The sequence below is a fragment of the Sylvia atricapilla genome, chromosome 6 (genome assembly GCF_009819655.1).
Source record: "Sylvia atricapilla isolate bSylAtr1 chromosome 6, bSylAtr1.pri, whole genome shotgun sequence".
Lineage (NCBI taxonomy): Eukaryota > Metazoa > Chordata > Aves > Passeriformes > Sylviidae > Sylvia > Sylvia atricapilla.
The window spans coordinates 61,017,981-61,023,980 of record NC_089145.1 but is presented as its reverse complement, the minus strand read 5'-3'; the positions used below and the strand labels follow the sequence as shown (position 1 = coordinate 61,023,980).

The following is a 6,000-nucleotide window of genomic DNA, read 5'->3' as shown; positions in this document are numbered from 1 at the left end:
GGCAGGACATGGGGCAGGGCACAGACAGGAGATGGGGCAGGAAATGGGGCAGGGCATGGGGCAGGAGATGGGGCAGGACACAGACAGGACACGGGGCAGGAGATGGGGTAGGACTTGGGGCAGGACATGGGGGAGGAGATGGGGCAGGACACGGGGCAGGGCATGGACAGGACATGGGGGAGGAGCTGGGGCAGGACTTGGGGCAGGACATGGGGCAGGACATGGGGCAGGACATGGGGCAGGGCATGGGGCAGGACATGGGGAAGGGGATGGGACAGGACATGGGGCAGGAGCTGGGGCAGGGAATGGGGCAGGAGATGGGGCAGGAGATGGGGCAGGGCATGGGGCAGGGCATGGGGCAGGGCATGGGGCAGGACATGGGGCAGGGCACAGACAGGAGATGGGGCAGGACATGGGGCAGGGCATGGGGCAGGAGATGGGGCAGGACATGGGACAGGACATGGGGCAGGGAATGGGGCAGGGGATGGGGCAGGGAATGGGGCAGGGAATGGGGCAGGGAATGGGGCAGGGAATGGGGCAGGACATGGGGCAGGGCATGGGGCAGGCTCCAGCCAAGGGTGCAGGGTGCTGTGGGGTCTTGGTGCTGTGCTGTGGCCAAGGCTTCCACAGGGCTGGGCTCCAGCAGCCAGGGGCTGGGGACAGGAGTCACAAGTGGCTCATTAGAAATAAAATAACAAACTGAAACAATCCTCTATTTCTTTCTCTATGTCCTCCATGTTGAGCTAGGCAATCACTCCTCAGTCTTTAGGTCTCATTAGTATATACATATATATATAAGTATATACATATATATGTAAGGGCTAAACCTACTCTGGAAGTTTCATTTTGTTTTTTCCTTCTTACTTTTCCTAAACTAATGAATACATGTAAGGCATCTGGCTAATTTTCTTTTTCAGTTCACTTTTAAAAGAATGATGCATTCCATATTTTTTGCTCAGTCTCCGTCTATACTCTGTTAGATTTTTCTGCACTCATTTGGGAGTTTCCAGTCCCTGGAAGTCATGGGGTTCACACCAGCAGAGTGGAACATAGCAAGGCTTAGAAAAAGGCAGGCCTTCTTAGCACAAAATGCTGAATGCATAAATTATGTGCATGCTTGATTTTGCATAAGCCTAGTCCATTGCAGTCACTGATCATGCTCTTGATTTTTTTTTTAAATGGTAGATGATCCAAATTAATCAAGAATGGTGATCAATGTAGTATTTAATTAAAAAAATGAATAGAATATTTGTTTAAAAAAACACAACCTGAACGGGCAAACTAGTAAAAGGGCAGAGCAGGAGAAAGGTAAAGAAAGGTGAGTTTTCTACCTGCTCCTTGTTTTGTCAGTGTAGTGATGATCAGAAAACTGGTGATGTTGGAGAGCTTTCCCTCAATGCCATGGAATTATGCAGTGATGTGGGTCTCAGGAAGCAGCAGATGCATTTATCTAAATGATTTCTATTAGAGACCAAACAGACCCTCCTTAATAATTTGACATGATGGTGTGAGTATTTCTGCTTCTATTTTGCCCTCTCTTCCTGTATACAAATGTTTTTTTACACGGAGCACAATGAACTAACATGAGCATAGACAGCAGAACAATTTCAAAACGTGTGAAGATTTTTTTCCCAAAGAAGGTGCTGTAACATTGACTCTTAAACTTTATGCAGAACAGTGACTTTCCCTTGAAGTGAGACAGATCTGGCAGTTCTCCTGTTTAATGAGGAGTGTTGGGGAAGAGGCCTGAAAGGCAGCTTGTACTAAAAGAATATGTGCAGATTTCATGTTCTGCAACCACCACCACATTGATTTTTGTAAGATTGCTTGTTTTGCACTTCCAAGGGCTGCAATGAAAGCAGCGATGGAGGGAGCGAGGGCAATTAAGAAAATGCTGTACCCATAAGAAGTGTGAGCATCATTCATCTGATTTGTGGTTGGAAATCCATCAACTCCAGAAGCACGAGGAGATGTGCACTTGCCTCTCATCTGCCTGCAGATCACCAGAAGCAGAGGAAATTGATGTGCAAGCTGCTAGAGATATACCAAGGGCTTATTTTATTTGTGTTTATAATCAGCCCTTGAAGTATGAGGATATTTCTAAGGGGAAATCTGCTACAGGGAAAGGCTCCAGGAACAATCATCATTATAAATAACAAATGTTGCAAAGCATTAATGACTTTCTTCTGAGTTTCCGAAGGTTTACTAAAATGTTTCTTTGAACTGCCTTTCTGTGTAATTTACAAAACACTAACCTACCTAAATTATTAATCATTTTTCATTATTATAGTCTATTTTTATGCCTTCTCTGAGGTACTGTGCTTCCTGTATTCTACTCAGTCAGTGAAAGGGCTTTTTGAAAGATTTCTTCTGACAAATATTCACAAATATTTCTGAACAATTTTAATAAAATTTTATATTAAAGTACCTTGATGGAGTTGCTTTCATTTATTTTATTACTTCATTAGTGACACAAAATCTTTAAGTAGCCGTAGAAACCTAAATATTATGCTCTCATAAGGGCATACAAACACTTGTTTTCTCATGGATTTGCAATTTTCACACCACTTTCCCTTTGGAACTTTACAAACCTTGCAGCCTTTTTAATATGCACCTGAAGTGATCTATGGGTGTGCCTTTACCCAACAGTAACCATTAAACTGCGAAGTCATAAATTTAACAGAGTCCAGGAAAAACACCGTGTCACTAATCTGCTTAGAACCCTGCTTGTTAGTTCACTGGACATAATGATTGACTTTTTGTAGCTTTGTGGAAAATCAAGGGGTTTAATAAGCTCTGCAATACCACAGCAAGATGCCTACTGCAGCCTGACAGAACTTGTGCATCCTTCCTGGAAGGCCACAAGCCAAGTGAGTTTCTGCACAGCAGTTCCCTCTGATTATGGTGATCTCATGAGAGGAAATCCATAAGAAAAAAATCAATTTCTGGCTTTACAGTCTTCCTGCGTTATATGAATTTTTGGAGGACTCTTTAGGATCAGAGGAAGAAGAATTAGCTGATCTAATTCTGCCTGAAAAACTGGATTTTTTCCTTCCACGAGGAGCGCTTTTGGAGCTGCTGGTGTGTCTTGCCAGGGTAACATCACATTTAACCACTGGTGTGTGTTGCCTGGCTGCTGTGCATCCCTGTGCAGAGGGTCCCTCCACACTCCCTGCAGCCACTGCATCCAGCTGTTTCCAGCTGAGGAATTCTTTGCTGGCCATGCCCGCTTCAGTGTTGAGCTGAAGAAAACTTCCTGCTATTCCCAAGCCTAGTCACCTTGCTGAGCTTTTTTTTAAAAAAAATAAAATCAGGATCAAAGTAATTTCTACAATCAGTTCCGACGTGAGAGATTTCCTACGTGATGGGGTTTAACCAAAATTCTCTAATATTAACTGTTTAGGATAATTAATACCTAAGCAGAGTTTCAGAAGGATACAGATTTCCTTTAAATTTGTGTTAAGCTAAGAAATGTCAAAAGATTTTTTTTTGTCAGATGAATATAAGCTTTTGATTCCAGTAATGTGAGATGGGACTTTAATAGTCCAAGGTATTTTCAACACCCCTCCCCCACCTCAAAAAAATTCAAAATCAGGTAATTCAAATTAAAATTAAGTTCTGGTTTTATGCTTGTTTAGCTTGCTTTTTTGTTTTCTTTCTTTCTATCTTTCTTTCTTTCTTTCTTTCTTTCTTTCTTCTAGGATGTGACTGCAAAAATTCTTGAGCAAATACTGCAATTACAATGTCATATAATTTTACATTTTTTTAATGGGGACCTACCTAAGGTGAGTATTTCTAGAAACACTCTCATATAAGCCAATGTCCATGCTAGGCTGTTCAGTCAAATTTAACACAAAAAGTTTTAGCTAATTAGAATTTTCTCAAAAATTCAAGTTTACAGGCAATGTGTCCTTAGAAAGGATCTGATGTTGCTAATCTTTTAATTTCCTAATTTTCAAACGTAAAACTTTAGGATGTGCATACAGCATGTAAAATCGCACAGAATGAACCATATTGTTATTAAATATTATGATTACAAATATAACAGTCAAAACTTGGACTGTGCCAAGAATGAGGTTGCTAGTAAAAATATTAATTTATTCCTTTGTGTGCATACATATAAATGATCTTCAGTAATAAACGATGCACAGAATAGGAGTGCACAGCAATAAGGTGTATGATGACCACAGATGTCCTATTCCCTGTGGTGGATGGGACAGAACAGATTAACACCTCCTTACCAGCTCTTTTATCCGTGCCATGCTTCACCTGCCACTGCCTGAGGAAACAGCTCCAGAACACGAAGCTCCTCAACCCTCTGGGGATGGGGTTTGCATTTAACCCTGGAGAGCTCTGAGATAGAGGATTCCACCTCCTGCAAGGTGTGGGGACCCTCCGAGTGCCTCTGCTGCCTTGGCTTGCTTCACCTGACTCCGGGCTATGGGCAGGGATGTCCTACACTGACTCCAGGCTATGGGCAGGGATGTCCTACACTGACTCCAGGCTATGGGCAGGGATGTCCTACACTGACTCCGGGCTATGGGCAGGGATGTCCTACACTGACTCCAGGCTGTGCCCTGTGCAGTGCCCTGGGATACCCTACAGTGACTCCAGGGCTATGTGCAGGGATGTCCTACACTGACTCCAGGCTGTGCCCTGGGATATCCTACAGTGACTCCAGGGCTATGGGCAGGGATGTCCTACAGTGACTCCAGGGCTATGGGCAGGGATGTCCTACACTGACTCCAGGCTGTGCCCTGGGATATCCTACACTGACTCCAGGGCTATGGGCAGGGATGTCCTACAGTGACTCCAGGCTGTGCAGTGTCCTGTGTGCCCTGGGATGTCCTACACTGACTCCAGGGCTGTGTTCTGTGTGCCCTGTGAAGGTGTGTCCTGGGATGTCCTACAGTGACTCCAGGCTGTGCTCTCTGTGCCCTGGGATGTCCTACAGTGACTCCAGGGCTGTGCCCGGTGTGCCCAGTGAAGGTGTGTCCCACCCGTTGTCCCCAGTGAAGGTGTGTCCCACTGTGTCCCACTCATTGTCCCCCAGCGGTGGCAGTCCCACCTGCCGGCTGCGATGCGGCCCGGCTGCACTCCTCTTTCCTCTTTGCAATGATTAACAGACGAAGGAAGTGCCGTGTTACACCAGCTGAGCCTGGGAAATGCTGTGAAAAGTTACGGGCGGCCGGGCAGGAGAGCAGCTGGGGGCACACGGCTGACCAAAGTAACATTTTGGCACCTTTCAATTCCATCCCAGCCAACGGCCGATTTCCTCCCTCGGAGGAATGGCTGCTGGCCGCACGCTTAGGGCAGGCCCCAGCCTTGGCCGTCCCGATGCCGGCGGCCGGGATCGAGCCCGCACACCTCGGAGCCACTCTCACGGTGGGCCGCTGCCGGAGGCGGGACTCGAACCGGCGTCCCCGGGGCTCCGGGCTCCCCGCGCTCCCCGCGCGGCCACCGGGGCACGAGCGGACGCGCGCCGCGCGCGCCCCCGCGGGGCCCGGGGAGGAGGCGGGGGGGAGGCGGGGCGCCGCGCGTGCGCGCGCAGCCGGGTGCCGGCGGCGCGCGCTCTCCCAGCCTTCCCAGGGAATCCAGCGGCGGCAGGAAGAGGCTCTCTCCCGCGCACGCGCAGCTGGCCGGGCCGGGCGCGCGCCGAGCCGCGGCGGCGGGAGGGAGGGGGGAGGGGAGGGAAGCTGCTGAGGTAAAGTTAGGGGGAGAGAGAGACTCCGTCAGCCAAGCGAGAGCCGGGGAGGCTCGGCGGCCGCCATTACTGAGCGCCGGGGAGAGAGCCCAGAGGCGGCACGGGGCTGCGGCGGCCGGCAGCGCTCGGGGGCCGCAGGGCCGGAGAGCCGAGAGAGAGAGAGAGAGAGCCCCGCGGGGAGGAGAAGCCGCCGGGGGCGCCGGCGCGGACAGAGCGTCCCGGGAATGCTGCCGCTCCCGCCGCCGCCGAGCAGCCGGATCCCGACGGCGCGAGGTGAGCCAGGGCAGGAATGCGGT

The 6,000-nt window shown here is 49.1% G+C and overlaps 1 protein-coding gene across 1 annotated transcript in view; it reads left to right on the top strand.

Moving 5' to 3' along the window:
* The first annotated feature begins 5,691 nt into the window (after window positions 1-5,691).
* The window catches only part of ARHGAP5 (Rho GTPase activating protein 5), a 46,892-nt gene continuing 46,583 nt past the window's right edge, over window positions 5,692-6,000 (top strand). Inside the window, 1 exon segment of the mRNA XM_066322135.1 lies at window positions 5,692-5,977. The gene's annotated coding sequence lies outside the window, so the exon portion shown is untranslated.